The 12,207-nt window shown below is 42.5% G+C and overlaps 1 protein-coding gene across 1 annotated transcript in view; it reads left to right on the forward strand.

Moving 5' to 3' along the window:
- The first annotated feature begins 9,114 nt into the window (after nucleotides 1-9,114).
- tspan14 (tetraspanin 14) overlaps nucleotides 9,115-12,207 on the forward strand; it is a 16,444-nt gene continuing 13,351 nt past the window's right edge. The window contains exon 1 of the mRNA XM_037687317.1: nucleotides 9,115-9,213. The gene's annotated coding sequence lies outside the window, so the exon portion shown is untranslated. The remainder of the gene's footprint in view (nucleotides 9,214-12,207) is intronic.

Raw genomic sequence — 12,207 nt, forward strand, 5'->3', positions numbered from 1 at the left:
GCTTCCCTGCTTGCACTCTTTTGTCCTGTGAACCCTTAAAAAGCCTCTTTTTTGTTTGTTTGTTTTTTTCTAAATACCTCCTAATTCAAAGGATCAGTTGGTCTCTCTACAAAATTGATCAACTGAAGACCCTCTTACCTCGACGGAAACAAATTGGATTCATGATGACAACTGTTTTTTTTTTTTGCTGTTTGGCTGGTGAGTTCTGGATTGTCTATAAATTTGTGTGGCTGTGTCGAAGCTCGACAGCACTCAGACTGAATTTGTGGAGCTGCAGCAGGGAGCTGGAGCAGCTGTTACCAGGACTGTGGACTCTATAGCAGCGCACATGAAGGGGAAATAATCTTGGAGAAGCTGTGAGCTCGACTTTTGGCATAAAGGATCAATTCGGCTGTTTTGGAGTTCCATCAGAGGAATATATACCAGCAAGACTTTAAAAAGGCAGAAAACAACAATTCAAGAGTTCTGCCTGACCCAAACTGTGGCCTTGACGGCGGACTTATCTCAGCTTCTCCTGGAATGTTTTGAAAACAACAAAGATGCTTTGTCTGTTTCCTCACCCCTCCCTTCCCCAAGGCCATGGACATGTAACAGAACCTCAACCGAGCTGGTGACATCTCTTATCTGGACCATGACTGAGAGGGTGGGGGGGGGCTCTGGACTATGCTATGACTTTCCCTTAAAAATTCCATGTCTCCACTGGCCTATATGTACATGTATAACGTCTGTTTATGTCATTTTGCTGTGGTAGGCTTTTTTAATGTCTCAAATCGTGTCCTGTCTAGGACACGGTGTGAGAGATCTTTTTTTATACCGTCTCTCCTCATGTTTTCTTCCCTTTTCTCATCTAAGCAAAATATTATTCTGAATAAGACTAAGAGGGCCGCGCTTTTTATAGTTGCAGCTTCATGCACTCCGCCCATCTTTCAGACGACTGTACGTACATGTTCTCGTTGTATCTCGGTGCAATGATAATAAAGTTTATTCTGATTTTTAACAATAAATAAATAAAAAATAGCTGGCATGGTAGCAGACCTTCGAAGAAATGAGGGAAGTCACAAATAGGTGGTATGAGCATCAGGAAGAAAACAAGGCGTGGATATAGAAAGCGTAATGGTCCACTGAAGTCTGGAGTAAACACAGAGAATGAATATAGACTGACCAGGAAATGAGGACCATAATGAGACAGGGTGCAGGTGTGAGCAGGCGTGGCAAGAGCTGAACTGAGAAAACATACTAACTAGGTTCAAAACATCAAAGTTCATGCTCAATAATACCTGGATTATTGAGCATGAACTTTGATGTTTTGAACCACTTTGGCTATGGGTGCGTGAGAGGAGTCGACAGGGGAGAGGGTGGGCCCCAGAAACCATCTTATCACCATAAAACTTGTTGGTCCACTATAGGAGTGTGCTGCTAGTTTGTTTGTGGCTCCTCGGCTTGATGAAGTCCTTTGGATGAAGGACGAAACATCTAAAAAAAAAAAAAAAGAAACCGTCCAGATGACCTGGCTTATCTTGGTTGGATACTATAGGACAAAATTATGAAAATGGTTTAAAAAACAACTGGTTCTTATTTTTAATTTAAGATGTTTTTCTTCTCATCCAAGAAGATTTCTAAATTAAAAACTGGAGAGTGTGGAGTTCCAAGCTTTCAAACTGTATGAACAGCTCATTTATGTAACCTAAGCTCAGTTACGTAACGTCCCACTCAATTTTGAGAAAGCTTCCCGATGGGAAACGAATCATCTTCAGCTACAGAATAGAAGTCCAGTCGTTTTGTATTTTTAAAGGTTTTCCAGATTTAACATGTCCTGGATGACTCAGAATCTATATCATCATGACTGGGACAAAATGCTGAGAGCAGCAGGAAACACAGGAGTAAACTAAACACAAAGAGAATGTAAACCAAACTCCAGGAGACACAAGCATGAAAGTAAACCTCACTATAGGAAACTAAACACTGACCATGAAATACACACTGTTGATGATCTACAGTGCAAAACATGGCCCTGGAACAACTTTGAAGAGATGTCTTGCTGCCATCAAATCTAAATTACTTTTATTTTTCTGAAAAATGGCAAAATTTCTTAGTTTAAACATTTAATTTGTTAATTTAATTACAATGGAAATAAAATGTGGGTTTATGAGATTTCTGAATCCTTTTTTAAATGTAAATGTATGTTTTTACACAATATTTCAACTGTTTTGAAACGTGTTGTATTTTATACATTTTTTTAAGCATCTGGGGGTGGTTAGGCATATTTATATGTTTTTTAATGTAGTTTTATTTGCATTTTAATACTTCAGTTAACATTTTAAGATTATTTAAAATGATCCCAGCTGTTTTGGAATTGAAGTTGTATAATGTGGCTCACGATCAGTAACTCATCAAATGATTGTATTTAACAGTTACAAATATTAATTTAAAGAGGCAGACTTTGTCTGCAAAACAACCAAACAAACACACATACGTAAATAACAATGTATAAAAATTATAATCAATTAAAAATGCCAGAGAGAAAGTGATAGTAAAAATCCCTTATAATAATCTGACAGGAGTTCGAACAGTTAAAGAGAGATGACTTTACAGCAATGAGTGAAGCTTCTCAGAAAAATAAAAAATTATCATGGACATAGTTATTTTATTAATTCAGGGCTTTTAGGGAGTAACATCCTCCACCAGCTGGTCGGTCGCGTCCCTCATCTTATCTTGCTGAGAACATCTTTTACTCTCACAGTTTTTCTGCTGAGAAGTAGCAGTCAAAAATTAAACACTGTGACTTGGTTATTTTCCTCTGGCTGACATTTGTTGTCTTGATTCTTGTTCAACATAATACTTTTAAGAAAAACATTTGCAACAAGAAAATACACTGGAGATTAATAATTTTCTAATATATGGAACGAGGTGATGGCTGCCCCTCCCTGGGCTGCCACCTTACCGTGGTGGAGGGGTTTGAGTGTCCCAATGATCCTAGGAGCTATGCTGTCAGGGGCTTTACGCCCCTAGTAGGGTCACCCATGGCAGACAGGTCCTAAGTGAGGGACCAGACAAAGTGCAGCCCAAAGACCCCAATGATGAGAGAAATAAACTGACTTAATGTTCCCTTGCCCGGACGTGGGTCACCGGGGCCCCACTCTGGAGCCAGGCCTGGAGGTGGGGTACGTGGGCGAGCGCCTGGTGGCCGGGCTTTTACCCATGGAGCTCGGCCGGGCACAGCCCGAAGAGGAGACGTGGGTCCCCCTTCCCATGGGCTCACCACCTGTGGGAGGGGCCAAAGGGGTCAGGTGCAATGTGGGATGGGTGGTGGCCGAGGGCGGGGACCCTGGCGGTCTGATCCTTGGCTACAGAAGCTGGCTATTGGGACGTGGAATGTCAACTCACTGGTGGGGAAGGAGCCTGAGATGATGTGTGAAGCTGAGACGTTCTGGCTAGAAATAGTCGGACTCACCTCTACGCATGGCTCTGGCTCTGGAACCAGTTTCCTTGAGAGGGGCTGGACACTCTTCCACTCTGGAGTTGCCCCTGGTGAGAGGCGTCGAGCAGGAGTGGGCATACTTATTGCCCCCCAACTTGGTGCCTGTGTGTTGGGGTTCACCCCGGTGAATGAGAGGGTGGCCTCCCTCCGCCTACGTGTGGGGGGATGGGTTCTGATTGTCGTTTGTGCTTATGCACCAAACGGCAGATCAGATTATCCACCCTTTTTGGAGTCCTTGGAGGGGGTACTGGAAAGTGCACCTCCTGGGGACTCCCTTGTTCTGCTGGGGGACTTCAATGCTCATGTGGGCAATGATAGTGAGGCCTGGAGGGGTGTGGTTGGGAGGAACGGCACCCCTGATCTGAACCAAAGTGGTGTTCTTTTGTTGGACTTATGTGCTCGTCATGGATTGTCAATAATGAACACCTTGTTCAAGCATAAGCGTGTCCATATGTGCTCTTGGCACCAGGACACCCTAGGCCGCAGTTCAATGATCGACTTTGTCATCGTCTCATCTGATCTGTGGCCACATGTCTTGGACACTCGGGTGAACAGAGGGGCGGAGCTGTCCACTGATCACTACCTGGTGGTGAGTTGGCTCCGATGGTGAGGGAGGATGCTGGTCAGACCTGGCAGACCCAAACGTATTGTGAGGGTTTGCTGGGAACGTCTGGCAGAGTCTCCAGTGAGACGGAGTTTTAACTCCCACCTCCGAGAGAACTTCGAACATGTTCCGAGGGAGGTGGGGGACATTGAGTCTGAGTGGACCATGTTTCGTGCCTCTATTGTCGAGGCAGCTTACCGGAGCTGCGGCCGCAAGGTTGTCAGTGCCTGTCGCGGCGACAACCCTCAAACCCGATGGTGGACACCGTCGGTGAGGGATGCTGTCAGGCTGAAGAAGGAGTCCTATCGGGCCTTTTTGGCCTGTGGGACCCTGGAAGCAGCTGATGGGTACCGGCAGTCCAAGCGACATGCGGCTCGGGTGGTCGCTGAGGCAAAAACTCGGGCATGGGAGGAGTTCGGAGATGCCATGGAGAATGACTTCCGCACGGCTTCGAGGCGATTCTGGTCCACCATCTGGCATCTACGGGAGAAAGCTGTACGCCATCAACACTATTTATAGTGGGGGTGATGTGCTGCTGACCTCAACTCGGGATGTTGTGGGTCGGTGGGTGGAGTACTTTGAAGACCTCCTCAATCCCACCGGCACGTCTTCCACTGAGGAAGCGGAGCCTGGGGACTCTGGGTCGGTCCTCCAATCTCTGGTGCTGAGGTCACCGAGGTGGTTAAAAAGCTCCTCGGTGGCAGGGCCCCAGGGGTGGATGAGATTCGCCCAGAGTTCCTTAAGGCTCTGGATGTTGTAGGGTTGTGTTGGCTTACGCGACTCTGCAATATTGCGTGGACATCGGGGAAGTTCCCCTGGATTGGCAGACCGGGGTGGTGGTCCCCCTATTCAAAAAGGGGGACCGTAGAGTGTGTTCCAACTACAGGGGAATCACGCTCTTAAGCCTCCCTGGTAAGGTCTATTTGGGGGTTCTGGAGAGGAGGGTCCGTCGGATAGTCGAACCTCGGATTCAGGAGGAGCAGTGTGGTTTTCGTTCTGGCTGTGGAACATTGGACCAGCTCTACACTCTCAGCAGGGTCCTGGAGGGTGCGTGGGAGTTTGCCCAACTGGTCTACATGTGCTTTGTGGACTTGGAGAAGGCGTTCGACCGTGTTCCTCAGGGAACCCTGTGGGGGGTACTCTGGGAGTATGGGGTACCGGGGCCTTTGATATGGGCTGTTAGGTCCCTGTATGACCGGTGTCAGAGCCTGGTCCGCATCGCCGGCAGTAAGTTGGGCTTGTTCCCGGTGAGAGTTGGACTCCGCCAAGGTTGCCCTTTGTCACCGATTCTGTTCATAACTTTCATGGACAGAATTTCTAGGCGCAGCCAAGGTGTTGAAGGGATCCATTTTGGTGGCCTTAGGATCGCTTCTTTGCTTTTTGCAGATGATGTGGTCCTATTGGCTTCATTAGATCGTGATTTACAGCTTTCGAGGGAGCGGTTCACAGCCGAATGTGACGCGGCCGGGATCAAGATCAGTTCCTCCAAATCCGAGGCCATGGTCTTGAGCCGGAAAAGGGTAGAGTGCCCTCTCCGGGTCAGGGAGGAGGTCCTACCCTCATCTATGGTCACGAGCTTTGGGTTGTGACCGAAAGAATGAGATCTCGGATACAAGCGGCCAAAATGAGTTTTCTCCGCAGGGTGTCTGGGCTCTCCCTTAGAGATAGGGTGAGAATCTCGATCATCCGTGAGGGACTCAGAGTAGAGCCGCTGCTTCTCCACGTCGAGAGGAGCCAGTTGAGGTGGCTTGGGCATCTGTTTATGATGCCTTGTGGACGCCTCCCTGGTGAGGTGTTCCGAACACGTCCAACCAGAAGGAGGCCCAGAGGAAGACCCAGGACACGCTGGAGGGACTATATTTCTCGGCTGGCCTGGGAATGCCTCGGGATTCCCCCGGAAGAGCTGGCCCAAGTGGCTGGGGAGAGGGAAGTCTGTGCCTCCCTACTTAGGCTGCTACCCCCGCGACCCGACCCCGGATAAGCGGAAGAAAATGGACGGATGGATGGAGGTGATGGCTGGACATTGGCACCATTGACCCCCGCAACCCAAAAAGGAAGAAGCAGGTAAAGATAATGGATGGATGGATGGATGGATGGATGGATGGATGGATGGATGGATGGATGGAACGAGGTAATGAAACACCAAATTGTTAGGATTTTGTATTTTTCTGTTTTTGTTTCTTTTTTGTTGCAGGATGATCTGAAGAAGATGATTTCCCTGCTGGGCAGGTTGTCTCCTCTGACAGCTGTTACCCAGCTGTTTCCTGACAGCTGATGAACATCTGGGTATTAGAGTCTGAGCTGAGACACTCATTTTTGTCAGTCTGTTAGTTGCCTCCAAGGAATGTTCCAGGTTCCTTGTATTATATTTCTCATGCGTGCTCCTGTGGGTAAAAGTATCTTAAGACTTACCAGATTTTCTGCAGAACTTCTTGTGCTCCTTCTATTGACTCCACTGTGGCTGTTGTGTGTACTCAGTAATATTTTATTGTTCAATTATGACCAGCGTTAAGGATGTTAACGGCTCTCCAGGTAAGCCTCTATGCCCTGAAAAGGAATAAGTGGGTAAAGATAATGGATGGATGGATGAATGGATGGATAGTCTAAGCCTACAGCAGCATAACAAGCCAACCCTAATTATAGGATTTATCAAAAAAGGAAAGTCTTCAGCCCAGTCTTTAAACTGGACAATGTGTCAGCCTCACGGACAGAAACTGGAAGTTGGTTCCACAAGAGAGGAGCCTGCTAACTGAAAGATCTTCCTCCCATTCTGCTTTTGGAAACTCTAGGAACCATAAGTAAGTCTGCAGTCTGAGAGTGAAGTGCTCTGTTAGGAAAATATGGAACAATAAGATCTCTAATATAAAATGGAGCTAGGTTGTTGAGAGCTTTTTAGGTTAGAAGTAAAATTTTGTATTTTATTCTGGATTTGACAGGGAGCCAATGGAGATAAACTAAAACTGGAGAGATATGAGCTCTCCCACTAACTCCAGTTAAGACTCTGGCAGCAACATTATGGATCAACTGAAGACTTTTAAAAGAAGTATTTGGACATCCAGATAATAAACCATTGCAATAATCCAGTCCAGAAGAAGAGGTGGCAGGTTTGTGAGCCATCTGAGGATGTCAAGACGAACATAATGTGTGTGAAATGTGATAAATTCACTGCCTATTTGTTAATTTATTTTGGCAGAAACTATGTGACTTTATTCACAATAACATTGAAACACATTTTGTGCTTCTGTGGAAGCATGTGTTGCTTGGCCTCTATGAAAAACGTTTGCTTAAAACCAATTACTACCTTATAAACCTTCTACTATTACTGGCAAAATATAACATTCATTGTAGAAAATACTCTGGAAAGAAGCCAAGTTTGCTGTTTTTGACAATGAGGTCAAGTATTCCATTCTGACAATTAAAGACTGATGAAAAAATGGCACTTAAAACCATTGAGATGTGTACTGCAATGAATGTTTTATTAGAACTATAAGCCCCCCTAGCATTATTTCCTGTGTTCACTTTCCATGTGTTGGTTTATTTGATTTCTGTTTAGACTGATATTGATATGTACAAAAAAAATCATTTTCATTTAATGTGGACATTATATTGTAAACTGGAAATTTGCTAATAAAGTTTAAAAACAATGTGCTAAATTCATTTGCAACAAAGCACACTGTGATGACATGTCCCTCATGTGATGTGCAAATGACAAAACAAATGCATCTTATTTATTTCCACCTTTTCATTTTTGTGTATTTCTGTCATAAACATGACAGAGTGTTTGCTATCACAACATGACATATCACTTGTGGACAGACACACATGATGCACTGCGTTCAAGTTGCTAATCTCTTATTTTGTTGTCATTTTGTTCATTTCTGGTTTAAAAACAGTGTCTGAATAAATATCAAGGTTCGTGCTCAATAATCCAGGAAAATAACTCAACAATGTTCAGTCAGGTCATCTGGACAGTTTCTTTTTCTTGTTGAGAGAAGTTTCGTCCTTCATCCGAACGGCTTCATCAGTCTGAGGAGCCACAAACAAACTGTTTCCCCACAAAGAAGCACACTCCCACAGTGGACCAACCAGTTTGCTGGTGATAAGATGGTTTCTGGGGGCCTCCCTCTCCCCCATCGACTCCTCCCATGCAGCCACAGCCAAAATGGCTCAAGATATCAAGGTTCATGCTCAGTAATCCAGGAAAATAATCCAACAATGTTCAGTCAGGTCATCTGGACAGTTGCTTTTTTTGTTGAGACATTGCGTCCTTCATCCGAAGAACTTCATCAATCTGAGGAGCCACAGCCAAAGAAAGTCTGAATAAAGTTTATTTTCAACACAAATCCTTGTCACTCATTTGTCTTGATTTTAAATAAACGGGTCAATTTGACCCCAAACAAATTTCAATTTAATTTATAAACATCACTCCTTGAAAAGGAAAAAATAATCAAAAAATTTTAATTTAATGTATAACCATTGTTTTTTCTTAGTAGGTTTTTACCGTGGACATAAAAAAAATTGTCATGCATTTTTTTAAATGAAAAAACTAGTGAATTTTCCTCATTGAGCCTTGATCTGTGAGAGGTTAAAAACATCATTGCACTACTCATTGAAATTGTTAGTAATGGATCCAACAAAGATAAGTCAGGTCCTCTGGACGGTTTCTTTGAGTTGAAACGTTTCATCTCTCATCCAAGAGACTTCTTCAGTCCAAGGAGCCACAACAGACTCAGTCTTTTAATAGCACGCTCACATAGTGGGTCAACCAGTTTGAACAAAAAGAATCCCTGACTTAATTTTGTTGGATTTTTTTTTAACGTGGATTATTGAGCATGAACTTTGATGTTAGTGAGTTACAGATACAAAAATGTTTTTTGAGATTTGTTTGCTTGTGACACCATTGCATGATTAAACATGGTTAAACTGACCCAGGGACATCAACAGGATTGTTGTGAAGCAGTATTTCCTGCGTCCACCAGCTGGCGGCGCTAATGAGCCGAAAATAAAAGACCAGAAGAAGAATCATGGTCTGAAAACAGAGGAAGAAGAAGAAAAAGAAGAACTTTGGCGCTCCTTAAATTGTTTTATTCATTAAATACTAGCAGGAAATCACTGATACCATCGATCGGAGGTGAGTTGGACTGTTCTTCATCCAAAGTTTTTGCTTGATTTCCGGTTTATTTCCGTGTTTTTATTTTTCTATCCCGTTAGTTTCACTCTGTTAGCGTTAGCCACTTCCTGTTCGCTCACAAACTGATCGATAAATAATCAATATCAGAAGGCGTTCGGTTAAAAATCATTAAACTCGTGTTTTTTCGAGTGAGGGATACTTCACTCTCGGTTTCTGTAGTTGTTTTGTTCAGCGTCTAACATAGTTTCTGTCGTCCCACAATTGTTTTTATTTTTTCTGTTTCTAACAGAAATTAAAAATAAAAACATTTAATGTTAAAAATAAATAAATAAAAAAAAACAAGCACTGAACAGAAAACTGAGCCGAATACACATATTCTCAGCCTTTAGATAATCATCCTTTTTTCAGACAGTATTTGCATAATTACACATAATTCTTAATTTGTTTTACACAGGATTTCACATCTTTGAAAAATCTATCAAGTTATGAAACTTTAATGTAATTATTAATAACAAGATTCGTTGGCTGTCTAAAGTAGTTTTATTTACAATTAACATGACACTTTTTATTGTCCTTTAGAACAAAAACTGAATTCACGATAATCTCTAAGGATATGTGCCATTGAGACTAAAATTAGACATTGAAAATGAAGTTTAGGTGATCTGCAGCTATAAATATAACTATTTACAAATTCCTTTCTGTATTGCCTCCCTGCCTTTCTAGGGAGAGTTTGCGTAAGTAAGTAAGTAAGTAATATTTATTTATATAGCACCTTTCACAGACAATGACATCACAAAGTGCTTCACAAAGTAAAAGTAAATAAAATTTAAATAAAAGCCAGTCTGTATAAATAAGTCTTAAGATCATTTTTGAAAGAGTCAATGGAATCTGAGCAGCGCAGTGACAGAGGGAGAGCGTTCCAAAGCCTGAGGGCCACCACTTGGAATGCTCTGTCTCCACGTGTTTTAAAATAAGTTCTCGGGACTATCAGCAACATTTGATTTGAAGATCTCAAAGTCCTGATGGGACATAGAAGCTTCAAAAGGTCCAGTAAATATTTGTGTGGGCTCTCACCAGTACTCGTTTCCTCCCACAGACAGATCATGTGTTAGACTGATTAGTAACTCTAAATTGTCCCTAGGTGTGTGAGAGAGTGAATGGTTGTTTGTCTCGTGTCCCCGTGATGGACTGGAGACCTGTCCAGGGTGTCCCTTGTCTCTTGCACAGTGACTGCTGGATATGAGCACATCCCTGCGACCTGTAAATAAATCGTAGGTAAAGAAAGTGGCTGTATGGACAACTGAGTGTCTTCACTACTGACTGTGGTCAAAATGCAGAGAAACAGGAGAAAAAAATAAACTAGAGCTCAGGAGCTTTTCTCAACAGGTCTTCTTTCACAATGTCAGCTGAGATGAACGTGCCTACCTTTGACGTCTGACATTTTGTTCTCATTGACACATGCATGTAAGGGTTGAACAATTTATTTACTTTAACATATTTAGTTTGATATAAGTTATATGTGATGTCCAACATAATTAACTGTTTTTAATTACTTAGTCCAAGGTTGTGATGGCCCATGAGCAGAATTTTGGGGCAGTTGAGCCCATCACCCACTTACCGTCATAATACCATATCTGTTTATATTGTCCATGTTTTATTGTTTGTGCACAAGACATTCACCACACATTTTTATTTTACAAACAAGTTTGAGCTGCCCTGTGTAGTATTAATTGTCCTCATAGTATTACTTGGACATTGTATCGTCAAAACTAAACAGTCCACAAATGTTTGTTTACTGACAGAAAAATACACCTTATAGAGATGTTCCGTTGTGCTTTAATTGCTGTGACTAAAAGGGGTAATGTGTTCTTTCTCGTACTTGCTGAGCAAGTGTGGTGTGCAGCACCCCAATAAGACTAATGAAGTCAGGCGGCGGGGCTAGGTTCAAGTGTTGTGTCAGGAAACAACAGAATTATCAGTTACTTTTTCAGCAGCAGAATTCATTACATTAGCATTAAAATATTTTTGCGATTACAACAAATGTAGATTGATATAAAAAGGTATAGTTTGGTGCTTGTGGCAGTCGCTTACATTACATATACATCAGGCCAGCTATGACTCGAAGAAATTTAATTTTAGGCATGCTTTGCTTGCCAACATCATGTTTATTTTGGTATGTCATCACAAATAATATTGCATGTAGTCTTACGACGGCGTTAATTTAACATTAAACTAATTTTTTAACCTACAGTATTTAACAACAAAGTCCATGCTCAGTAATCCAGGTATACAATCCAACATTTTTCAGTCAGGTCATCTGGACAGTTTTTTTTTTTTCTGAAATGTTTCACCTTCAATCCAGAAGGCTTCATCAGTCAAGGAAACGCACAACAAAACTGATTCTTCCCCCAAACAGCTTACTCCAAAGTGGAACAAACCAGTTTTGTTGGTGCTAAGTTGGTCTCTTTGGCACACCCCCTCCTCCATTGCCGGCCCTCTTCCTTGTTGACAGTCATGTCAAACTGGTTGAAAACAACAAAGTCCATGCTCGATAATCTACAGTATTTAATTTGATAAAAGTTGATTTTAAATAATTTTACAATCTACAATTTTGTCTCTGGTGTCTTTGGACAGCTCTTTGGTCTTAGCCATGTTAGTAGTTGGAGTCTTACTGATTGTGTGGGGTGGACAGGTGTCTTTATGCAGCTAACGACCTCAAACAGGTGATTCTAATTTAGAATAATCAGTGGAGTGGAGGTGGAGTTTTTAGAGGCGGACTAACAGGTTTTTGAGGACCAGAATTGTTGCTGATTGGCAGGTGCTCAAATACTTATTTGCAGCAGTAGCACACAAATAAATTATTTTAAAAATCATACATTGTGATTTCCGGATTTTTTTTATTTTTAGATTATGTCTCTCACAGTGGACATGCACCTAAGATGGAAATTTCAGACCCCTCCATGATTTCTAAGTTGGAGAACTTGCAAAGTCGCA

Source organism: Nematolebias whitei, chromosome 1 (genome assembly GCF_014905685.2).
Source record: "Nematolebias whitei isolate Nwh7 chromosome 1, NemWhi1, whole genome shotgun sequence".
NCBI lineage: Eukaryota > Metazoa > Chordata > Actinopteri > Cyprinodontiformes > Rivulidae > Nematolebias > Nematolebias whitei.